The sequence below is a fragment of the Anomaloglossus baeobatrachus genome, chromosome 1 (genome assembly GCF_048569485.1).
Source record: "Anomaloglossus baeobatrachus isolate aAnoBae1 chromosome 1, aAnoBae1.hap1, whole genome shotgun sequence".
Lineage (NCBI taxonomy): Eukaryota > Metazoa > Chordata > Amphibia > Anura > Aromobatidae > Anomaloglossus > Anomaloglossus baeobatrachus.
The window spans coordinates 14,838,212-14,863,852 of record NC_134353.1 but is presented as its reverse complement, the minus strand read 5'-3'; the positions used below and the strand labels follow the sequence as shown (position 1 = coordinate 14,863,852).

The 25,641-nt window shown below is 51.4% G+C and overlaps 1 protein-coding gene across 5 annotated transcripts in view; it reads left to right on the top strand.

Annotated features, from left to right (window-relative positions):
* Positions 1-1,000: 1,000 nt before the first annotated feature.
* LOC142303933 (PC-esterase domain-containing protein 1A-like) overlaps positions 1,001-25,641 on the top strand; it is a 124,601-nt gene continuing 99,960 nt past the window's right edge. For 3 of the 5 annotated variants that reach the window (XM_075345846.1, XM_075345821.1, XM_075345856.1), the window contains exon 1: positions 1,004-1,088. The gene's annotated coding sequence lies outside the window, so the exon portion shown is untranslated. Of the gene's footprint in view, positions 1,089-8,524; positions 8,610-25,641 lie in introns of those variants that run through there. The other 2 variants (XM_075345837.1, XM_075345829.1) reach the window with 2 other exon arrangements.

The following is a 25,641-nucleotide window of genomic DNA, read 5'->3' as shown; positions in this document are numbered from 1 at the left end:
TATATACTGTACACCGGGGGAGCACACAGACCCCTGGCTCCATGTTATTGTGTATATACTGTATACCGGGGGAGCACACAGACCCCTGGCTCCATGTTACTGTGTATATACTGTACACCGGGGGAGCACACAGACCCCTGGCTCCATGTTATTGTGTATATACTGTACACGGGGGGAGCACACAGACCCCTGGCTCCATGTTATTGTGTATATACTGTACACCGGGGGAGCACACAGACCCCTGGCTCCATGTTACTGTGTATATACTGTATACCGGGGGAGCACACAGACCCCTGGCTCCATGTTATTGTGTATATACTGTACACCGGGGGAGCACACAGACCCCTGGCTCCATGTTATTGTGTATATACTGTACACGGGGGGAGCACACAGACCCCTGGCTCCATGTTATTGTGTATATACTGTACACCGGGGGAGCACACAGACTCCTGGCTCCATGTTATTGTGTATATACTGTACACGGGGGGAGCACACAGACCCCTGGCTCCATGTTATTGTGTATATACTGTATACCGGGGGAGCACACAGACCTCTGGCTCCATGTTACTGTGTATATACTGTATACCGGGGGAGCACACAGACCCCTGGCTCCATGTTACTGTGTATATACTGTATACTGGGGGAGCACACAGACCCCTGGCTCCATGTTATTGTGTATATACTGTATACCGGGGGAGCACACAGACCCCTGGCTCCATGTTATTGTGTATATACTGTACACTGGGGGAGCACACAGACTCCTGGCTCCATGTTACTGTGTATATACTGTGGTTATTCCGGGTCTTCTGCAGGGGAATATGCAGGTTTTTGATTCTGTGTTCTGCGGTTTGTATATATACAGCTCTGTAGGGACATGGTGTGTACACGGTATTGCTCCGGCCCCCCTGGCAGTCAGGGGCTTATTTCCGCCCCCCTCATCCTCAGCTTGTAATACAAAGCCCTGCTGCAGTCACTTTCACTTTCATTTCTTGTTCTTGCAGGATGTTGTCACTTCTGCTGTTTCCTCCACCATAAGCCTCCGACACCGACTAATGACACTGACTAACCCCAGGGCAGATCCAGAGGAAGTAAGTGCGATGCTCTGCGTATTCTCATTTCCCACAGAGAAATTGCCTTCAGCACGTTTCCATAATAGTGTAGTCTGGTGCCGGACTGTAGTTCGGTATCACCTAGTGTCGGGCTGTAGTTTGGCGTCCTTTGGTGTCGGGCTGTAGTTTGGCGTCCTTTGGTGTCGGGCTGTAGTTTGGCGTCCTCTGGTGTCGAGCTGTAGTTTGGTGTCCTCTGGTGTCGGGCTGTAGTCTGGTATCGTCTGGTGTCGGGCTGTAGTCTGTTGTCGGGCTGTAGTCTGGTATCCTCTGGTGTCTGGCTGTAGTCTGGTATCCTCTGGTGTCTGGCTGTAGTCTGATATCCCCTGGTGTCTGGCTGTAGTCTGGTATCCCCTGGTGTCTGGCTGTAGTCTGGTATCCCCTGGTGTCTGGCTGTAGTCTGGTATCCCCTGGTGTCTGGCTGTAGTCTGGTATCCCCTGGTGTCTGGCTGTAGTCTGGTGTCGCCTGGTGTTGGGCTGTAGTCTGGAATCCCCTGGTGTCTGGCTGTAGTCTGGTATCCCCTGGTGTTGGGCTGTAGTCTGGAATCCCCTGGTGTCTGGCTGTAGTCTGGTATCGTCTGGTATCTGGCTGTAGTCTGGTATCGTCTCGTGTCGGGCTGTAGTCTGGTGTCGGGCTGTAGTCTAGTATCGTCTGGTGTCGGGCTGTAGTCTGGTGTCAGGCTGTAGTCTGGTATCCTCTGGTGTCTGGCTGTAGTCTGATATCCCCTGGTGTCTGGCTGTAGTCTGGTATCGTCTGGTATCTGGCTGTAGTCTGGTATCGTCTCGTGTCGGGCTGTAGTCTGGTGTCGGGCTGTAGTCTAGTATCGTCTGGTGTCGGGCTGTAGTCTGGTGTCAGGCTGTAGTCTGGTATCCTCTGGTGTCAGGCTGTAGTCTGGTATCCCCTGGTGTCTGGCTGTAGTCTGGTATCCCCTGGTGTCTGGCTGTAGTCTGGTATCCCCTGGTGTCTGGCTGTAGTCTGGTATCCCCTGGTGTCTGGCTGTAGTCTGGTATCCTCTGGTGTCTGGCTGTAGTCTGGTATCCCCTGGTGTCTGGCTGTAGTCTGGAATCCCCTGGTGTCTGGCTGTAGTCTGGTATCCCCTGGTGTTGGGCTGTAGTCTGGAATCCCCTGGTGTCTGGCTGTAGTCTGGTATCGTCTGGTATCTGGCTGTAGTCTGGTATCGTCTGGTGTCGGGCTGTAGTCTAGTATCGTCTGGTGTCTGGCTGTAGTCTGGTATCCCCTGGTGTCTGGCTGTAGTCTGGTATCCCCTGGTGTCTGGCTGTAGTCTGGTATCCTCTGGTGTCTGGCTGTAGTCTGGTATCCCCTGGTGTCTGGCTGTAGTCTGGTATCCCCTGGTGTCTGGCTGTAGTCTGGTATCCTCTGGTGTCTGGCTGTAGTCTGGTATCCCCTGGTGTCTGGCTGTAGTCTGGAATCCCCTGGTGTCTGGCTGTAGTCTGGTATCCCCTGGTGTTGGGCTGTAGTCTGGAATCCCCTGGTGTCTGGCTGTAGTCTGGTATCGTCTGGTATCTGGCTGTAGTCTGGTATCGTCTGGTGTCGGGCTGTAGTCTAGTATCGTCTGGTGTCTGGCTGTAGTCTGGTATCCCCTGGTGTCTGGCTGTAGTCTGGTATCCCCTGGTGTCTGGCTGTAGTCTGGTATCCTCTGGTGTCTGGCTGTAGTCTGGTATCCCCTGGTGTCTGGCTGTAGTCTGGAATCCCCTGGTGTCTGGCTGTAGTCTGGTATCCCCTGGTGTTGGGCTGTAGTCTGGAATCCCCTGGTGTCTGGCTGTAGTCTGGTATCGTCTGGTATCTGGCTGTAGTCTGGTATCGTCTGGTGTCGGGCTGTAGTCTAGTATCGTCTGGTGTCGGGCTGTAGTCTGGTGTCTGGCTGTCGTCTGGTATCGCCTGGTGTCTGGCTGTAGTCTGATATCCCCTGGTGTCTGGCTGTAGTCTGGTATCCCCTGGTGTCTGGCTGTAGTCTGGTATCCCCTGGTGTCTGGCTGTAGTCTGGTATCCCCTGGTGTCTGGCTGTAGTCTGGTATCCCCTGGTGTCTGGCTGTAGTCTGGAATCCCCTGGTGTCTGGCTGTAGTCTGGTATCCCCTGGTGTTGGGCTGTAGTCTGGAATCCCCTGGTGTCTGGCTGTAGTCTGGTATCGTCTGGTATCTGGCTGTAGTCTGGTATCGTCTGGTGTCGGGCTGTAGTCTGGTATCGTCTGGTGTTGGGCTGTAGTCTGGTATCGTCTGGTGTCGGGCTGTAGTCTGGTGTTGGGCTTTAGTCTGGTGTCCTCTGGTGTCAGGCTGTAGTTTGGCGTCGCCTGGTGCCGGGCTGTAGTTTGGAGTCGCCTGGTGTCGGGCTGTAGTTTGGAGTCACCTGGTGTCGGGCTGTAGTCTGGTATCCCCTGGTGTCTGGCTGTAGTCTGGTATCCCCTGGTGTCTGGCTGTAGTCTGGTATCCCCTGGTGTCTGGCTGTAGTCTGGTATCCCCTGGTGTCTGGCTGTAGTCTGGTATCCCCTGGTGTCTGGCTGTAGTCTGGTATCCCCTGGTGTTGGGCTGTAGTCTGGTATCCCCTGGTGTCGGGCTGTAGTCTGGTATCCCCTGGTGTCGGGCTGTAGTCTGGTATCTTCTGGTGTTGGGCTGTAGTCTGGTGCCGGGCTGTAGTCTGGTGTCGGCTGGTGTCTGGCTGTAGTCTGGTATCCCCTGGTGTCGGGCTGTAGTCTGGTATCCCCTGGTGTCTGGCTGTAGTCTGGTATCCCCTGGTGTCTGGCTGTAGTCTGGTATCCCCTGGTGTCGGGTTGTAGTCTGGTATCCCCTGGTGTCTGGCTGTAGTCTGGTATCCCCTGGTGCCGGGCTGTAGTCTGGTGTCGCCTGGTGTTGGGCTCTAGTCTGGTATCCCTTGGTGCCGGGCTGTAGTCTGGTGTCGCCTGGTGTCGGGCTGTAGTCTGGCTGGTATCCTCTGGTGTCTGGCTGTAGTCTCGTATCCCCTGGTGTTGGGCTGTAGTCTAGTATCCCCTGGTTTCTGGTTGTAGTCTGGCATTGTCTGGTGTCTGGCTGTAGTCTGGTATCGTCTGGTGTCGGGCTGTAGCCTGGTGTCGGGCTGTAGACTGGTGTCGCCTGGTGCTGTGCTGTAGTTTGGCGTCCTCTGGTGTCAGGCTGTAGTTTGGCGTCCTCTGGTGTCGGGCTGTAGTCTGGTATCGTCTGGTGTCGGGCTGTAGTCTGGTATCGTCTGGTGTCGGGCTGTAGTCTGGTATCGTCTGGTGTCGGGCTGTAGTCTGGTATCCCCTGGTGTCTGGCTGTAGTCTGGAGTCGCCTGGTGTCGGGCTGTAGTCTGGAGTCGCCTGGTATCGGGCTATAGTCCGGTATCGCCTGGTGTCTGGCTGTAGTCTGGAATAACCTGGTGTTGGGCTCTAGTCTGGTATCCCTTGGTGTCGGGCTGTAGTCTGGTATCCCCTAGTGTCTGGCTGTAGTCTGGTATCCCCTGGTGTCTGGCTGTAGTCTGGTATCCCCTGGTGTTGGGCTGTAGTCTGGAATCCCCTGGTGTCTGGCTGTAGTCTGGTATCGTCTGGTATCTGGCTGTAGTCTGGTATCGTCTCGTGTCGGGCTGTAGTCTGGTGTCGGGCTGTAGTCTAGTATCGTCTGGTGTCGGGCTGTAGTCTGGTGTCGGGCTGTAGTCTGGTATCCTCTGGTGTCTGGCTGTAGTCTGATATCCCCTGGTGTCTGGCTGTAGTCTGGTATCCCCTGGTGTCTGGCTGTAGTCTGGTATCCCCTGGTGTCTGGCTGTAGTCTGGTATCCCCTGGTGTCTGGCTGTAGTCTGGTATCCCCTGGTGTTGGGCTGTAGTCTGGAATCCCCTGGTGTCTGGCTGTAGTCTGGTATCCCCTGGTGTTGGGCTGTAGTCTGGAATCCCCTGGTATCTGGCTGTAGTCTGGTATCGTCTGGTATCTGGCTGAAGTCTGGTATCGTCTGGTGTCGGGCTGTAGTCTGGTATCGTCTGGTGTTGGGCTGTAGTCTGGTATCGTCTGGTGTCGGGCTGTAGTCTGGTGTTGGGCTTTAGTCTGGTATCCTCTGGTGTCAGGCTGTAGTTTGGCGTCGCCTGGTGCCGGGCTGTAGTTTGGAGTCGCCTGGTGTCGGGCTGTAGTTTGGAGTCGCCTGGTGTCGGGCTGTAGTTTGGAGTCGCCTGTGTCGGGCTGTAGTTTGGAGTCACCTGGTGTCAGGCTGTAGTTTGGAGTCGCCTGGTGTCGGGCTGTAGTCTGGTATCCCCTGGTGTCGGGCTGTAGTTTGGTATCCCCTGGTGTCGGGCTGTAGTCTGGTATCTTCTGGTGTTGGGCTGTAGTCTGGTGCCGGGCTGTAGTCTGGTGTCGGCTGGTGTCTGGCTGTAGTCTGGTATCCCCTGGTGTTGGGCTGTAGTCTGGTATCCCCTGGTGTCTGGCTGTAGTCTGGTATCCCCTGGTGTCTGGCTGTAGTCTGGTATCCCCTGGTGTCTGGCTGTAGTCTGGTATCCCCTGGTGTCTGGTTGTAGTCTGGTATCCCCTGGTGTCTGGCTGTAGTTTGGTATCCCCTGGTGCCGGGCTGTAGTCTGGTGTCGCCTGGTGTTGGGCTCTAGTCTGGTATCCCTTGGTGCCGGGCTGTAGTCTGGTGTCGCCTGGTGTCGGGCTGTAGTCTGGCTGGTATCCTCTGGTGTCTGGCTTTAGTCTCGTATCCCCTGGTGTTGGGCTGTAGTCTAGTATCCCCTGGTTTCTGGTTGTAGTCTGGCATTGTCTGGTGTCTGGCTGTAGTCTGGTATCGTCTGGTGTCGGGCTGTAGTCTGGTATCGTCTGGTGTCGGGCTGTAGCCTGGTGTCGGGCTGTAGACTGGTGTCGCCTGGTGCTGTGCTGTAGTTTGGCGTCCTCTGGTGTCAGGCTGTAGTTTGGCGTCCTCTGGTGTCGGGCTGTAGTCTGGTATCGTCTGGTGTCGGGCTGTAGTCTGGTATCGTCTGGTGTCGGGCTGTAGTCTGGTATCGTCTGGTGTCGGGCTGTAGTCTGGTGTCGGGCTGTAGTCTGGTGTCGGGCTGTAGTCTGGTGTCGGGCTGTGCTCTGGTATTCCCTGGTGTCGGGCTGTTGTCTGGCTGGTATCCTCTGGTGTCTGGCTGTAGTCTCATATCCCCTGGTGTCTGGCTGTAGTCTGGTATCCCCTGGTGTCTGGCTGTAGTCTGGTATCCCCTGGTGTCTGGCTGTAGTCTGGTATCCCCTGGTGTCTGGCTGTAGTCTGGAGTCGCCTGGTGTCGGGCTGTAGTCTGGAGTCGCCTGGTGTCGGGCTATAGTCCGGTATCGCCTGGTGTCTGGCTGTAGTCTGGAATAACCTGGTGTTGGGCTCTAGTCTGGTATCCCTTAATGTCGGGCTGTAGTCTGGTGTCGCCTGGTGTCGGGCTATAGTCCGGTATCGCCTGGTGTCGGGCTGTAGTCTGGTATCTCCTGGTGTTGGGCTGTAGTCTGGTGTCGGGCTGTAGTCTGGTATCCCTTGATGCCGGGCTGTAGTCTGGTGTCGCCTGGTGTCGGGCTGTAGTCTGGTGCCGGGCTGTAGTCTCGTATCCCTTGGTGTCGGGCTGTAGTTTGGAGTCGCCTGGTGTTGCGCTGTAGTTCGGTATCGCCTAGTGTTGGGCTGTAGTTTGGCATTGCTTGGTGCCGGGCTGTAGTCTGGTATCCCCTGGTGTCTGGCTGTAGTCTGGTATCCCCTGGTGTCTGGCTGTAGTCTGGTATCCCCTGGTGTCTGGCTGTAGTCTGGTATCCCCTGGTGTCTGGCTGTAGACTGGTATCCCCTTGTGTCTGGCTGTAGTTTGGCAACGCCTGGTGCCGGGCTGTAGTCTGATATTCCCTGGTGTCGGGCTGTAGTCTGGTATCCCCTGGTGTCCGGCTGTAGTCTGGTATGCCCTGGTGTTGGGCTGTAGTCTTGTATCCCCTAGTGTCTGGCTGTAGACTGGTATCCCCTGGTGTCTGGCTGTAGTCTTGTATCCCCTGGTGTCTGGCTGTAGTCTGGTATCCCCTGGTGTCTGGCTGTAGACTGGTATCCCCTTGTGTCTGGCTGTAGTTTGGCAACGCCTGGTGCCGGGCTGTAGTCTGATATTCCCTGGTGTCGGGCTGTAGTCTGGTATCCCCTGGTGTCGGGCTGTAGTCTGGTATCCCCTGGTGTCCGGCTGTAGTCTGGTATGCCCTGGTGTTGGGCTGTAGTCTTGTATCCCCTAGTGTCTGGCTGTAGTCTGGTATCCCCTGGTGTCTGGCTGTAGACTGGTATCCCCTTGTGTCTGGCTGTAGTTTGGCAACGCCTGGTGCCGGGCTGTAGTCTGATATTCCCTGGTGTCGGGCTGTAGTCTGGTATCCCCTGGTGTCGGGCTGTAGTCTGGTATCCCCTGGTGTCCGGCTGTAGTCTGGTATGCCCTGGTGTTGGGCTGTAGTCTTGTATCCCCTAGTGTCTGGCTGTAGTCTGGTATCCCCTGGTGTCTGGCTGTAGTCTGGTATCCCCTGGTGTCTGGCTGTAGTCTGGTATCCCCTGGTGTCGGGCTGTAGTCTGGTATCCCCTGGTGTCGGGCTGTAGTCTGGTATCCCCTGGTGTCGGGCTCTAGTCTGGTATCCCCTGGTGTCGGGTTGTAGCCTGGTATCCCCTGGTGTCTGGCTGTAGTCTGGTGTTGCCTGGTGCTGTGCTGTAGTTTGGCGTCCTCTGGTGTCAGGCTGTAGTTTGGCGTCCTCTGGTGCCGGGCTGTAGTCTGTAGTCGCCTGTTGTCAGGCTGTAGTTCGGTGTGGCCTGGTGTCGGGCTGTAGTTTGGAGTCGCCTGGTGTCGGGCTGTAGTCTGGTGTCGCCTGATGTGGGGCTATAGTCCGGTTTCGCCTGGTGTCGGGCTGTAGTCTGGTATCTTCTGGTGTTGGGCTGTAATCTGGTGTCGGGCTGTAGTCTGGTATCCCTTGGTGCCGGGCTGTAGTCTGGTGTCGCCTGGTGTCGGGCTGTAGTCTGATGTCGCCTGGTGTTGGGCTGTAGTCTCGTATGCCTTGGTGCCGGGCTGTAGTCTGTTATCCCTTGGTGTCGGGCTGTAGTCTGGTATCCCTTGGTGCCGGGCTGTAGTCTCGTATCCCTTGGTGCCGGGCTGTAGTCTGGTGTCGCCTGGTGTTGGGTTGCCGGCTGGTTGTCAGGATGACTTTCTGTGATGCACAGGTTGCGGTGATCGGGTGATGGTTTTCTGGACTCTTGTGTTGAGCTCCAGTGTCGCTTTTCTCTGGGTCCCTCACATGGGGTCACAGTGAAGGATCTCTGTGTGATGACCGTGTGCCGCAATGTGTGTGGTGCTGATAACCGAGCACGTGATGTGACAATGATTAACCCGTTATTGATCAGTGTGTGTGATGTGTGCACGGAGCTGATAATACTGATCGGCGGCTCGGCACGTCTGTGCTTAGCGGTCAGAAGCTGGCGGTGCGCTGTGGTCAGAAGCTGGCGGTGCGCTGCTGACGGCCGGGCCCATTCTGAGGATTTCTGAGTCCCCAACAAGTGAGCGGTGACTGCCGGGAGATTTACATGTTATTTTATAGCTATATACTCCGGTGCCAAACTACAGGCTGTATACATTCCCCTGGTGCCGAGCTGTTACATGCCCTGCATCATACTGGGGCCTGTGGGGAGTTGTACTGTGTAATGCTCCATCATACTGGGTCCTGTGGGGAGTTGTACTGTGTAATGCTGCATCATACTGGGTCCTGTGGAGAGTTGTACTGTGTAATGCTGCATCATACTGGGTCCTGTGGGGAGTTGTACTGTGTAATGATCCATCATACTGGGTCCTGTGGGGAGTTGTACTGTGTAATGCTGCATCATACTGGGTCATGTGGGGGTTGTACTGTGTAATGCTGCATCATACTGGGTCCTGTGGGGAGTTGTACTGTCTAATGATCCATCATACTGGGTCCTGTGGGGAGTTGTACTGTGTAATTCTGCATCATACTGGGTCCTGTGGACAGTTGTACTGTGTAATGCTGCATCATACTGGGTCCTGTGGAGAGTTGTACTGTGTAATGCTGCATCATACTGGGTCCTGTGGGGAGTTGTACTGTGTAATGCATCATACTGGGTCCTGTGGGGAGTTGTACTGTGTAATGATCCATCATACTGGGTCCTGTGGACAGTTGTACTGTGTAATGCTGCATCATACTGGGTCCTGTGGAGAGTTGTACTGTGTAATGCTGCATCATACTGGGTCATGTGGGGGTTGTACTGTGTAATGCTCCATCATACTGGGTCCTGTGGGGAGTTGTACTGTGTAATGCTCCATCATACTGGGTCATGTGGGGGTTGTACTGTGTAATGCTCCATCATACTGGGTCCTGTGGGGCGTTGTACTGTGTAATGCTGCATCATACTGGGTCCTGTGGACAGTTGTACTGTGTAATGCTCCATCATACTGGGTCCTGTGGAGAGTTGTACTGTGTAATGCTGCATCATACTGGGTCCTGTGGACAGTTGTACTGTGTAATGCTCCATCATACTGGGTCCTGTGGAGAGTTGTACTGTGTAATGCTGCATCATACTGGGTCATGTGGGGGTTGTACTGTGTAATGCTGCATCATACTGGGTCATGGGGGGGAGTTGTACTGTGTAATGCTGCATCATACTGGGTCCTGTGGGTAGTTGTACTGTGTAATGCTGCATCATACTGGGTCCTATGGGGAGTTGTACTTTGTAATGCTCCGTCATACTGGGTCCTGTGGGGAGTTGTACTGTGTAATGCTCCATCATACTGGGTCCTGTGGGGAGTTGTACTGTGTAATGCTCCATCATACTGGGTCCTGTGGGGAGGGGGAGTTGTACTGTGTAATGCTGCATCATACTGGGGCCTGTGGGGAGTTGTACTGTGTAATGCTGCATCATAATGGGTCCTGTGGGGAGTTGTACTGTGTAATGCTGCATCATACTGGGGCATGTGGGGAGTTGTACTGTGTAATGCTGCATCATACTGGGTCCTGTGGGGAGTTGTACTGTGTAATGCTGCATCATACTGGGTAATGTGGGGAGTTGTACTATGTAATGCTGCATCATACTGGGTCCTGTGAGGAGTTGTACTGTGTAATGCTCCATCATACTGGGTCATGTGGGGAGTTGTACTGTGTAATGCTCCATCATACTGGGTCCTGTGGGGAGTTGTACTGTGTAATGCTGCATCATACTGGGTCCTGTGGGGAGTTGTACTGTGTAATGCTCCATCATACTGGGTCCTGTGGGGAGTTGTACTGTGTAATGCTGCATCATACTGGGGCCTGTGGGGAGTTGTACTGTGTAATGCTGCATCATACTGGGTCCTGTGGGGGAGTTGTACTGTGTAATGCTGCATCATACTGGGTCCTGTGGGGAGTTGTACTGTGTAATGCTCCATCATACTGGGTCCTGTGGGGAGTTGTACTGTGTAATGCTGCATCATACTGGGGCCTGTGGGGAGTTGTACTGTGTAATGCTGCATCATACTGGGTCATGTGGGGAGTTGTACTGTGTAATGCTGCATCATACTGGGTCCTGTGGACAGTTGTACTGTGTAATGCTCCATCATACTGGGTCCTGTGGGGAGTTGTACTGTGTAATGCTCCATCATACTGGGTCCTGTGGGAAGTTGTACTGTGTAATGCTCCATCATACTGGGTCCTGTAGGGAGTTGTACTGTGTAATGCTGCATCACACTGGGTCCTGTAGGGAGTTGTACTGTGTAATGCTGCATCATACTGGGTCCTGTGGGGAGTTGTACTGTGTAATGCTGCATCATACTGGGTCCTGTGGGGAGTTGTACTGTGTAATGCTGCATCATACTGGGTCCTGTGGGGAGTTGTACTGTGTAATGCTCTATCATACTGGGTCCTGTGGGGAGTTGTACTGTGTAATGCTGCATCATACTGGGTCCTGTGGAGAGTTGTACTGTGTAATGCTGCATCATACTGGGTCCTGTGGAGAGTTGTACTGTGTAATGCTGCATCATACTGGGTCCTGTGGGGAGTTGTACTGTGTAATGCTCCATCATATTGGGTCCTGTGGGGAGTTGTACTGTGTAATGCTGCATCATACCGGGTCCTGTGGGGAGTTGTACTGTGTAATGCTCCATCATACTGGGTCCTGTGGACAGTTGTACTGTGTAATGCTCCATCATACTGGGTCCTGTGGAGAGTTGTACTGTGTAATGCTCCATCATACTGGGTCCTGTGGGGAGTTGTACTGTGTAATGCTGCATCATACTGGGTCCTGTGAGGAGTTGTACTGTGTAATGCTGCATCATACTTGGTCCTGTGAGGAGTTGTACTGTGTAATGCTCCATCATACTGGGTCCTGTGGACAGTTGTACTGTGTAATGCTCCATCATACTGGGTCCTGTGGACAGTTGTACTGTGTAATGCTCCATCATACTGGGTCCTGTGGGGAGTTGTACTGTGTAATTCTGCATCATACTGGGTCCTGTGGGGAGTTGTACTGTGTAATGCTGCATCATACTGGGTCCTGTGGGGAGTTGTACTGTGTAATGCTGCATCATACTGGGTCCTGTGGGGAGTTGTACTGTGTAATGCTGCATCATACTGGGTCATGGGGGGAGTTGTACTGTGTAATGCTGCATCATACTGGGTCCTGTGGGGAGTTGTACTGTGTAATGCTTATCATACTGGGTCCTGTGGGGAGTTGTACTGTGTAATGCTCCATCATACTGAGTCCTGTGGGGAGTTGTACTGTGTAATGCTGCATCATACTGGGTCCTGTGGGGAGTTGTACTGTGTAATGCTGTATCATACTGGGTCCTGTGGGGAGTTGTACTGTGTAATGCTGCATCATACTGGGTCATGGGGGGAGTTGTACTGTGTAATGCTGCATCATACTGGGTCCTGTGGGGAGTTGTACTGTGTAATGCTGCATCATACTGGGTCATGTGGGGAGTTGTACTGTGTAGTGCTGTATCATACTGGGTCCTGTGGGGAGTTGTACTGTGTAATGCTCCATCATACTGGGTCCTGTGTGGATTTGTAATGTGTAATGCTCCATCATACTGGGTCATGTGGGGAGTTGTACTGTGTAATGCTGCATCATACTGGGTCCTGTGGGGGAGTTGTACTGTGTAATGCTGCATCTCACTGGGTCCTGTGGGGAGTTGTACTGTGTAATGCTCCATCATACTGGGTCCTGTGGAGAGTTGTACTGTGTAATGCTGCATCATACTGGGTCCTGTGTGGAGTTGTACTGTGTAATGCTGCATCATACTGGGTCCTGTGGGGAGTTGTACTGAGTAATGCTCCATCATACTGGGTCCTGTGGAGAGTTGTACTGTGTAATGCTCCATCATACTGGGGCCTGTGGGGAGTTGTACTGTGTAATGCTGCATCATACTGGGTCCTGTGTGGAGTTGTACTGTGTAATGCTCCATCATACTGGGTCCTGTGGGGAGTTGTACTGTGTAATGCTGCATCATACTGGGTCCTGTGGGGAGTTGTACTGTGTAATGCTCCATCATACTGGGGCCTGTGGGGAGTTGTACTGTGTAATGCTCCATCATACTAGGTCGTGCGGGGAGTTGTACTTTGTAATGCTCCATCATACTGGGGCCTGTGGGGAGTTGTACTGTGTAATGCTGCATCATACTGGGTCCTGTGTGGAGTTGTACTGTGTAATGCTCCATCATACTGGGTCCTGTGGGGAGTTGTACTGTGTAATGCTGCATCATACTGGGTCCTGTGGGGAGTTGTACTGTGTAATGCTCCATCATACTGGGGCCTGTGGGGAGTTGTACTGTGTAATGCTCCATCATACTAGGTCGTGCGGGGAGTTGTACTGTGTAATGCTCCATCATACTGGGTCCTGTGGGGAGTTGTACTGTGTAATGCTGCATCATACTGGGTCCTGTGGGGAGTTGTACTGTGTAATGCTCCATCATACTGGGTCCTGTGGGGAGTTGTACTGTGTAATGCTGCATCATACTGGGTCCTGTGGGGAGTTGTACTGTGTAATGCTCCATCATACTGGGTCCTGTGGGGAGTTGTACTGTGTAATGCTGTATCATACTGGGTCCTGTGGGGAGTTGTACTGTGTAATGCTCCATCATACTGGGTCCTGTGGGGAGTTGTACTGTGTAATGCTGCATCATACTGGGTCATGTGGGGAGTTGTACTGTGTAATGCTCCAGCATACTGGGTCCTGTGGGGAGTTGTACTGTGTAATGCTGCATCATACTGGGTCCTGTGGGGAGTTGTACTGTGTAATGCTGCATCATACTGGGTCCTGTGGGAAGTTGTATTGTGTAATGCTGTATCATACTGGGTCATGTGGACAGTTGTACTGTGTAATGCTCCATCATACTGGGTCCTGTGGGGAGTTGTACTGTGTAATGCTGCATCATACTGGGTCATGTGGGGAGTTGTACTGTGTAATGCTCCATCATACTGGGTCCTGTGGGGAGTTGTACTGTGTAATGCTGCATCATACTGGGTCCTGTGGACAGTTGTACTGTGTAATGCTGCATCATACTGAGTTATGTGGGGGTTGTACTGTGTAATGCTGCGTCATACTGGGTCCTGTGGGGAGTTGTACTGTGTAATGCTGCATCATACTGGGTCCTGTTGCGAGTTGTACTGTGTAATGCTGCATCATACTGGGTCCTGTGGGGAGTTGTACTGTGTAATGCTGCATCATATTGGGTCCTGTGGGGAGTTGTACTGTGTAATGCTGCATCATACTGGGTCCTGTGGGGAGTTGTACTGTGTAATGCTGCATCATACTGGGTCCTGTGGGGAGTTGTACTGTGTAATGCTGCATCATACTGGGTCCTGTGGACAGTTGTACTGTGTAATGCTCCAGCATACTGGGTCCTGTGGGGGTTGTACTGTGTAATGCTGCATCATACTGGGTCCTGTGGGGAGTTCTACTGTGTAATGCTGCATCATACTGGATCCTGTGAGGAGTTGTACTGTGTAATGCTGCATCATACTGGGTCCTGTGGGGAGTTGTACTGTGTAATGCTCCATCATACTGGGTCCTGTGGGGAGTTGTACTGTGTAATGCTCCATCATACTGGGTCCTGTGAGGAGTTGTACTGTGTAATGCTGCATCATACTGGGTCCTGTGGGGAGTTGTACTGTGTAATGTTCCATCATACTGGGTCCTGTGGGGAGTTGTACTGTGTAATGCTGCATCATACTGGGTCCTGTGGGGATTTGTACTGTGTAATGTTCCATCATACTGGGTCCTGTGGGCAGTTGTACTGTGTAATGCTGCATCATACTGGGTCCTGTGGGGGAGTTGTACTGTGTAATGCTGCATCATACTGGGTAATGTGGGGAGTTGTACTATGTAATGCTGCATCATACTGGGTCCTGTGAGGAGTTGTACTGTGTAATGCTCCATCATACTGGGTCATGTGGGGAGTTGTACTGTGTAATGCTCCATCATACTGGGTCCTGTGGGGAGTTGTACTGTGTAATGCTGCATCATACTGGGTCCTGTGGGGAGTTGTACTGTGTAATGCTCCATCATACTGGGTCCTGTGGGGAGTTGTACTGTGTAATGCTGCATCATACTGGGGCCTGTGGGGAGTTGTACTGTGTAATGCTGCATCATACTGGGTCCTGTGGGGAGTTGTACTGTGTAATGCTGCATCATACTGGGTCCTGTGGGGAGTTGTACTGTGTAATGCTCCATCATACTGGGTCCTGTGGGGAGTTGTACTGTGTAATGCTGCATCATACTGGGGCCTGTGGGGAGTTGTACTGTGTAATGCTGCATCATACTGGGTCATGTGGGGAGTTGTACTGTGTAATGCTGCATCATACTGGGTCCTGTGGACAGTTGTACTGTGTAATGCTCCATCATACTGGGTCCTGTGGGGAGTTGTACTGTGTAATGCTCCATCATACTGGGTCCTGTGGGAAGTTGTACTGTGTAATGCTCCATCATACTGGGTCCTGTAGGGAGTTGTACTGTGTAATGCTGCATCACACTGGGTCCTGTAGGGAGTTGTACTGTGTAATGCTGCATCATACTGGGTCCTGTGGGGAGTTGTACTGTGTAATGCTGCATCATACTGGGTCCTGTGGGGAGTTGTACTGTGTAATGCTGCATCATACTGGGTCCTGTGGGGAGTTGTACTGTGTAATGCTCTATCATACTGGGTCCTGTGGGGAGTTGTACTGTGTAATGCTGCATCATACTGGGTCCTGTGGAGAGTTGTACTGTGTAATGCTGCATCATACTGGGTCCTGTGGAGAGTTGTACTGTGTAATGCTGCATCATACTGGGTCCTGTGGGGAGTTGTACTGTGTAATGCTCCATCATATTGGGTCCTGTGGGGAGTTGTACTGTGTAATGCTGCATCATACCGGGTCCTGTGGGGAGTTGTACTGTGTAATGCTCCATCATACTGGGTCCTGTGGACAGTTGTACTGTGTAATGCTCCATCATACTGGGTCCTGTGGAGAGTTGTACTGTGTAATGCTCCATCATACTGGGTCCTGTGGGGAGTTGTACTGTGTAATGCTGCATCATACTGGGTCCTGTGAGGAGTTGTACTGTGTAATGCTGCATCATACTTGGTCCTGTGAGGAGTTGTACTGTGTAATGCTCCATCATACTGGGTCCTGTGGACAGTTGTACTGTGTAATGCTCCATCATACTGGGTCCTGTGGACAGTTGTACTGTGTAATGCTCCATCATACTGGGTCCTGTGGGGAGTTGTACTGTGTAATTCTGCATCATACTGGGTCCTGTGGGGAGTTGTACTGTGTAATGCTGCATCATACTGGGTCCTGTGGGGAGTTGTACTGTGTAATGCTGCATCATACTGGGTCCTGTGGGGAGTTGTACTGTGTAATGCTGCATCATACTGGGTCATGGGGGGAGTTGTACTGTGTAATGCTGCATCATACTGGGTCCTGTGGGGAGTTGTACTGTGTAATGCTTATCATACTGGGTCCTGTGGGGAGTTGTACTGTGTAATGCTCCATCATACTGAGTCCTGTGGGGAGTTGTACTGTGTAATGCTGCATCATACTGGGTCCTGTGGGGAGTTGTACTGTGTAATGCTGTATCATACTGGGTCCTGTGGGGAGTTGTACTGTGTAATGCTGCATCATACTGGGTCATGGGGGGAGTTGTACTGTGTAATGCTGCATCATACTGGGTCCTGTGGGGAGTTGTACTGTGTAATGCTGCATCATACTGGGTCATGTGGGGAGTTGTACTGTGTAGTGCTGTATCATACTGGGTCCTGTGGGGAGTTGTACTGTGTAATGCTCCATCATACTGGGTCCTGTGTGGATTTGTAATGTGTAATGCTCCATCATACTGGGTCATGTGGGGAGTTGTACTGTGTAATGCTGCATCATACTGGGTCCTGTGGGGGAGTTGTACTGTGTAATGCTGCATCTCACTGGGTCCTGTGGGGAGTTGTACTGTGTAATGCTCCATCATACTGGGTCCTGTGGAGAGTTGTACTGTGTAATGCTGCATCATACTGGGTCCTGTGTGGAGTTGTACTGTGTAATGCTGCATCATACTGGGTCCTGTGGGGAGTTGTACTGAGTAATGCTCCATCATACTGGGTCCTGTGGAGAGTTGTACTGTGTAATGCTCCATCATACTGGGGCCTGTGGGGAGTTGTACTGTGTAATGCTGCATCATACTGGGTCCTGTGTGGAGTTGTACTGTGTAATGCTCCATCATACTGGGTCCTGTGGGGAGTTGTACTGTGTAATGCTGCATCATACTGGGTCCTGTGGGGAGTTGTACTGTGTAATGCTCCATCATACTGGGGCCTGTGGGGAGTTGTACTGTGTAATGCTCCATCATACTAGGTCGTGCGGGGAGTTGTACTTTGTAATGCTCCATCATACTGGGGCCTGTGGGGAGTTGTACTGTGTAATGCTGCATCATACTGGGTCCTGTGTGGAGTTGTACTGTGTAATGCTCCATCATACTGGGTCCTGTGGGGAGTTGTACTGTGTAATGCTGCATCATACTGGGTCCTGTGGGGAGTTGTACTGTGTAATGCTCCATCATACTGGGGCATGTGGGGAGTTGTACTGTGTAATGCTCCATCATACTAGGTCGTGCGGGGAGTTGTACTGTGTAATGCTCCATCATACTGGGTCCTGTGGGGAGTTGTACTGTGTAATGCTGCATCATACTGGGTCCTGTGGGGAGTTGTACTGTGTAATGCTCCATCATACTGGGTCCTGTGGGGAGTTGTACTGTGTAATGCTGCATCATACTGGGTCCTGTGGGGAGTTGTACTGTGTAATGCTCCATCATACTGGGTCCTGTGGGGAGTTGTACTGTGTAATGCTGTATCATACTGGGTCCTGTGGGGAGTTGTACTGTGTAATGCTCCATCATACTGGGTCCTGTGGGGAGTTGTACTGTGTAATGCTGCATCATACTGGGTCATGTGGGGAGTTGTACTGTGTAATGCTCCAGCATACTGGGTCCTGTGGGGAGTTGTACTGTGTAATGCTGCATCATACTGGGTCCTGTGGGGAGTTGTACTGTGTAATGCTGCATCATACTGGGTCCTGTGGGAAGTTGTATTGTGTAATGCTGTATCATACTGGGTCATGTGGGGAGTTGTACTGTGTAATGCTGCATCATACTGGGTCATGTGGGGAGTTGTACTGTGTAATGCTCCATCATACTGGGTCCTGTGGGGAGTTGTACTGTGTAATGCTGCATCATACTGGGTCCTGTGGACAGTTGTACTGTGTAATGCTGCATCATACTGAGTTATGTGGGGGTTGTACTGTGTAATGCTGCGTCATACTGGGTCCTGTGGGGAGTTGTACTGTGTAATGCTGCATCATACTGGGTCCTGTTGCGAGTTGTACTGTGTAATGCTGCATCATACTGGGTCCTGTGGGGAGTTGTACTGTGTAATGCTGCATCATATTGGGTCCTGTGGGGAGTTGTACTGTGTAATGCTGCATCATACTGGGTCCTGTGGGGAGTTGTACTGTGTAATGCTGCATCATACTGGGTCCTGTGGGGAGTTGTACTGTGTAATGCTGCATCATACTGGGTCCTGTGGACAGTTGTACTGTGTAATGCTCCAGCATACTGGGTCCTGTGGGGGTTGTACTGTGTAATGCTGCATCATACTGGGTCCTGTGGGGAGTTCTACTGTGTAATGCTGCATCATACTGGATCCTGTGAGGAGTTGTACTGTGTAATGCTGCATCATACTGGGTCCTGTGGGGAGTTGTACTGTGTAATGCTCCATCATACTGGGTCCTGTGGGGAGTTGTACTGTGTAATGCTCCATCATACTGGGTCCTGTGAGGAGTTGTACTGTGTAATGCTGCATCATACTGGGTCCTGTGGGGAGTTGTACTGTGTAATGTTCCATCATACTGGGTCCTGTGGGGAGTTGTACTGTGTAATGCTGCATCATACTGGGTCCTGTGGGGATTTGTACTGTGTAATGTTCCATCATACTGGGTCCTGTGGGGAGTTGTACTGTGTAATGCTGCATCATACTGGGTCCTGTGGGGGAGTTGTACTGTGTAATGCTGCATCATACTGAGTCCTGTGGGGAGTTGTACTGTGTAATGCTGCATCATAATTGGTCCTGTGGGGAGTTGTACTGTGTAAAGCTGCATCATACTGGGTCCTGTGGGGAGTTGTACTGTGTAATGCTGCATCATACTTGGTCCTGTGAGGAGTTGTACTGTGTAATGCTCCAGCATACTGGGTCCTGTGGACAGTTGTACTGTGTAATGCTGCATCATACTGGGTCCTGTGGGGAGTTGTACTGTGTAATGCTGCATCATACTGAGTCCTGTGGGGAGTTGTACTGTGTAATGCTGCATCATACTGAGTCCTGTGGGGAGTTGTACTGTGTAATGCTGCATCATACTTGGTCCTGTGGGGAGTTGTACTGTGTAATGCTGCATCATACTGGGTCCTGTGGGGAGTTGTACTGTGTAATGCTCCATCATACTGGGTCCTGTGGGGAGTTGTACTGTGTAATGCTGCATCATACTGGGTCCTGTGGGGAGTTGTACTGTGTAATGCTGCATCATACTGGGTCCTGTGGGGAGTTGTACTGTGTAATGCTGCATCATACTGAGTCCTGTGGGGAGTTGTACTGTGTAATGCAGCATCATACTGGGTCCTGTGGGGAGTTGTACTGTGTAATGCTGCATCATACTAGGTCCTGTGGGGAGTTGTACTGTGTAATGCTGCATCATACTGGGTCCTGTGGGGAGTTGTACTATGTAATGCTGCATCATACTGGGTCCTGTGGGGAGTTGTACTATGTAATGCTGCATCATACTGGGTCCTGTGGGGAGTTGTACTGTGTAATGCTGCATCATACTGGGTCCTGTGGGGAGTTGTACTGTGTAATGCTCCATCATACTGGGTCCTGTGGACAGTTGTACTGTGTAATGCTGCATCATACTGGGTCCTGTGGGGAGTTGTACTGTGTAATGCTGCATCATACTGGGTCCTGTGGGGAGTTGTACTGTGTAATGCTCCATCATACTGGGTCCTGTGGAGAGTTGTACTGTGTAATGCTCCATCATACTGGGGCCTGTGGGGAGTTGTACTGTGTAATGCTGCATCATACTGGGTCCTGTGTGGAGTTGTACTGTGTAATGCTCCATCATACTGGGTCCTGTGGAGAGTTGTACTGTGTAATGCTCCATCATACTAGGTCGTGCGGGGAGTTGTACTGTGTAATGCTCCATCATACTGGGTCATGTGGGGAGTTGTACTGTGTAATGCTGCATCATACTGGGTCCTGTGGGGAGTTGTACTGTGTAATGCTCCATCATACTGGGTCCTGTGGGGAGTTGTACTGTGTAATGCTGCATCATACTGGGTCATGTGGGGAGTTCTACTGTGTAATGCTCCATCATACTGGGTCCTGTGGGGAGTTGTACTGTGTAATGCTGCATCATACTGGGTCCTGTGGGGAGTTGTACTGTGTAATTCTGCATCATACTGGGTCATGTGGACAGTTCTACTGTGTAATGCTGCATCATACTGGGTCCTGTGGGGAGTTGTACTGTGTAATGCTCCATCATACTGGGTCATGTGGACAGTTCTACTGTGTAATGCTGTATCATACTGGGGCCTGTGGGGAGTTGTTCTGTGTAATGCTGCATCATACTGGGTCCTGTGGGGAGTTGTACTGTGTAATGCTGCATCATACTGGGTCCTGTGGAGAGTTGTACTGTGTAATGCTGCATCATACTGGGTCCTGTGGGGGAGTTGTACTGTGTAATGCTGCATCATACTGGGTAATGTGGGGAGTTGTACTATGTAATGCTGCATCATACTGGGTCCTGTGAGGAGTTGTACTGTGTAATGCTCCATCATACTGGGTCATGTGGGGAGTTGTACTGTGTAATGCTCCATCATACTGGGTCCTGTGGGGAGTTGTACTGTGTAATGCTGCATCATACTGGGTCCTGTGGGGAGTTGTACTGTGTAATGCTCCATCATACTGGGTCCTGTGGGGAGTTGTACTGTGTAATGCTGCATCATACTGGGGCCTGTGGGGAGTTGTACTGTGTAATGCTGCATCATACTGGGTCCTGTGGGGAGTTGTACTGTGTAATGCTGCATCATACTGGGTCCTGTGGGGAGTTGTACTGTGTAATGCTCCATCATACTGGGTCCTGTGGGGAGTTGTACTGTGTAATGCTGCATCATACTGGGGCCTGTGGGGAGTTGTACTGTGTAATGCTGCATCATACTGGGTCATGTGGGGAGTTGTACTGTGTAATGCTGCATCATACTGGGTCCTGTGGACAGTTGTACTGTGTAATGCTCCATCATACTGGGTCCTGTGGGGAGTTGTACTGTGTAATGCTCCATCATACTGGGTCCTGTGGGAAGTTGTACTGTGTAATGCTCCATCATACTGGGTCCTGTAGGGAGTTGTACTGTGTAATGCTGCATCACACTGGGTCCTGTAGGGAGTTGTACTGTGTAATGCTGCATCATACTGGGTCCTGTGGGGAGTTGTACTGTGTAATGCTGCATCATACTGGGTCCTGTGGGGAGTTGTACTGTGTAATGCTGCATCATACTGGGTCCTGTGGGGAGTTGTACTGTGTAATGCTCTATCATACTGGGTCCTGTGGGGAGTTGTACTGTGTAATGCTGCATCATACTGGGTCCTGTGGAGAGTTGTACTGTGTAATGCTGCATCATACTGGGTCCTGTGGAGAGTTGTACTGTGTAATGCTGCATCATACTGGGTCCTGTGGGGAGTTGTACTGTGTAATGCTCCATCATATTGGGTCCTGTGGGGAGTTGTACTGTGTAATGCTGCATCATACCGGGTCCTGTGGGGAGTTGTACTGTGTAATGCTCCATCATACTGGGTCCTGTGGACAGTTGTACTGTGTAATGCTCCATCATACTGGGTCCTGTGGAGAGTTGTACTGTGTAATGCTCCATCATACTGGGTCCTGTGGGGAGTTGTACTGTGTAATGCTGCATCATACTGGGTCCTGTGAGGAGTTGTACTGTGTAATGCTGCATCATACTTGGTCCTGTGAGGAGTTGTACTGTGTAATGCTCCATCATACTGGGTCCTGTGGACAGTTGTACTGTGTAATGCTCCATCATACTGGGTCCTGTGGACAGTTGTACTGTGTAATGCTCCATCATACTGGGTCCTGTGGGGAGTTGTACTGTGTAATTCTGCATCATACTGGGTCCTGTGGGGAGTTGTACTGTGTAATGCTGCATCATACTGGGTCCTGTGGGGAGTTGTACTGTGTAATGCTGCATCATACTGGGTCCTGTGGGGAGTTGTACTGTGTAATGCTGCATCATACTGGGTCATGGGGGGAGTTGTACTGTGTAATGCTGCATCATACTGGGTCCTGTGGGGAGTTGTACTGTGTAATGCTTATCATACTGGGTCCTGTGGGGAGTTGTACTGTGTAATGCTCCATCATACTGAGTCCTGTGGGGAGTTGTACTGTGTAATGCTGCATCATACTGGGTCCTGTGGGGAGTTGTACTGTGTAATGCTGTATCATACTGGGTCCTGTGGGGAGTTGTACTGTGTAATGCTGCATCATACTGGGTCATGGGGGGAGTTGTACTGTGTAATGCTGCATCATACTGGGTCCTGTGGGGAGTTGTACTGTGTAATGCTGCATCATACTGGGTCATGTGGGGAGTTGTACTGTGTAGTGCTGTATCATACTGGGTCCTGTGGGGAGTTGTACTGTGTAATGCTCCATCATACTGGGTCCTGTGTGGATTTGTAATGTGTAATGCTCCATCATACTGGGTCATGTGGGGAGTTGTACTGTGTAATGCTGCATCATACTGGGTCCTGTGGGGGAGTTGTACTGTGTAATGCTGCATCTCACTGGGTCCTGTGGGGAGTTGTACTGTGTAATGCTCCATCATACTGGGTCCTGTGGAGAGTTGTACTGTGTAATGCTGCATCATACTGGGTCCTGTGTGGAGTTGTACTGTGTAATGCTGCATCATACTGGGTCCTGTGGGGAGTTGTACTGAGTAATGCTCCATCATACTGGGTCCTGTGGAGAGTTGTACTGTGTAATGCTCCATCATACTGGGGCCTGTGGGGAGTTGTACTGTGTAATGCTGCATCATACTGGGTCCTGTGTGGAGTTGTACTGTGTAATGCTCCATCATACTGGGTCCTGTGGGGAGTTGTACTGTGTAATGCTGCATCATACTGGGTCCTGTGGGGAGTTGTACTGTGTAATGCTCCATCATACTGGGGCCTGTGGGGAGTTGTACTGTGTAATGCTCCATCATACTAGGTCGTGCGGGGAGTTGTACTTTGTAATGCTCCATCATACTGGGGCCTGTGGGGAGTTGTACTGTGTAATGCTGCATCATACTGGGTCCTGTGTGGAGTTGTACTGTGTAATGCTCCATCATACTGGGTCCTGTGGGGAGTTGTACTGTGTAATGCTGCATCATACTGGGTCCTGTGGGGAGTTGTACTGTGTAATGCTCCATCATACTGGGGCATGTGGGGAGTTGTACTGTGTAATGCTCCATCATACTAGGTCGTGCGGGGAGTTGTACTGTGTAATGCTCCATCATACTGGGTCCTGTGGGGAGTTGTACTGTGTAATGCTGCATCATACTGGGTCCTGTGGGGAGTTGTACTGTGTAATGCTCCATCATACTGGGTCCTGTGGGGAGTTGTACTGTGTAATGCTGCATCATACTGGGTCCTGTGGGGAGTTGTACTGTGTAATGCTCCATCATACTGGGTCCTGTGGGGAGTTGTACTGTGTAATGCTGTATCATACTGGGTCCTGTGAGGAGTTGTACTGTGTAATGCTCCATCATACTGGGTCCTGTGGGGAGTTGTACTGTGTAATGCTGCATCATACTGGGTCATGTGGGGAGTTGTACTGTGTAATGCTCCAGCATACTGGGTCCTGTGGGGAGTTGTACTGTGTAATGCTGCATCATACTGGGTCCTGTGGGGAGTTGTACTGTGTAATGCTGCATCATACTGGGTCCTGTGGGAAGTTGTATTGTGTAATGCTGTATCATACTGGGTCATGTGGGGAGTTGTACTGTGTAATGCTGCATCATACTGGGTCATGTGGGGAGTTGTACTGTGTAATGCTCCATCATACTGGGTCCTGTGGGGAGTTGTACTGTGTAATGCTGCATCATACTGGGTCCTGTGGACAGTTGTACTGTGTAATGCTGCATCATACTGAGTTATGTGGGGGTTGTACTGTGTAATGCTGCGTCATACTGGGTCCTGTGGGGAGTTGTACTGTGTAATGCTGCATCATACTGGGTCCTGTTGCGAGTTGTACTGTGTAATGCTGCATCATACTGGGTCCTGTGGGGAGTTGTACTGTGTAATGCTGCATCATATTGGGTCCTGTGGGGAGTTGTACTGTGTAATGCTGCATCATACTGGGTCCTGTGGGGAGTTGTACTGTGTAATGCTGCATCATACTGGGTCCTGTGGGGAGTTGTACTGTGTAATGCTGCATCATACTGGGTCCTGTGGACAGTTGTACTGTGTAATGCTCCAGCATACTGGGTCCTGTGGGGGTTGTACTGTGTAATGCTGCATCATACTGGGTCCTGTGGGGAGTTCTACTGTGTAATGCTGCATCATACTGGATCCTGTGAGGAGTTGTACTGTGTAATGCTGCATCATACTGGGTCCTGTGGGGAGTTGTACTGTGTAATGCTCCATCATACTGGGTCCTGTGGGGAGTTGTACTGTGTAATGCTCCATCATACTGGGTCCTGTGAGGAGTTGTACTGTGTAATGCTGCATCATACTGGGTCCTGTGGGGAGTTGTACTGTGTAATGTTCCATCATACTGGGTCCTGTGGGGAGTTGTACTGTGTAATGCTGCATCATACTGGGTCCTGTGGGGATTTGTACTGTGTAATGTTCCATCATACTGGGTCCTGTGGGGAGTTGTACTGTGTAATGCTGCATCATACTGGGTCCTGTGGGGGAGTTGTACTGTGTAATGCTGCATCATACTGAGTCCTGTGGGGAGTTGTACTGTGTAATGCTGCATCATAATTGGTCCTGTGGGGAGTTGTACTGTGTAAAGCTGCATCATACTGGGTCCTGTGGGGAGTTGTACTGTGTAATGCTGCATCATACTTGGTCCTGTGAGGAGTTGTACTGTGTAATGCTCCAGCATACTGGGTCCTGTGGACAGTTGTACTGTGTAATGCTGCATCATACTGGGTCCTGTGGGGAGTTGTACTGTGTAATGCTGCATCATACTGAGTCCTGTGGGGAGTTGTACTGTGTAATGCTGCATCATACTGAGTCCTGTGGGGAGTTGTACTGTGTAATGCTGCATCATACTTGGTCCTGTGGGGAGTTGTACTGTGTAATGCTGCATCATACTGGGTCCTGTGGGGAGTTGTACTGTGTAATGCTCCATCATACTGGGTCCTGTGGGGAGTTGTACTGTGTAATGCTGCATCATACTGGGTCCTGTGGGGAGTTGTACTGTGTAATGCTGCATCATACTGGGTCCTGTGGGGAGTTGTACTGTGTAATGCTGCATCATACTGGGTCCTGTGGGGAGTTGTACTGTGTAATGCTGCATCATACTGAGTCCTGTGGGGAGTTGTACTGTGTAATGCAGCATCATACTGGGTCCTGTGGGGAGTTGTACTGTGTAATGCTGCATCATACTAGGTCCTGTGGGGAGTTGTACTGTGTAATGCTGCATCATACTGGGTCCTGTGGGGAGTTGTACTATGTAATGCTGCATCATACTGGGTCCTGTGGGGAGTTGTACTATGTAATGCTGCATCATACTGGGTCCTGTGGGGAGTTGTACTGTGTAATGCTGCATCATACTGGGTCCTGTGGGGAGTTGTACTGTGTAATGCTCCATCATACTGGGTCCTGTGGACAGTTGTACTGTGTAATGCTGCATCATACTGGGTCCTGTGGGGAGTTGTACTGTGTAATGCTGCATCATACTGGGTCCTGTGGGGAGTTGTACTGTGTAATGCTCCATCATACTGGGTCCTGTGGAGAGTTGTACTGTGTAATGCT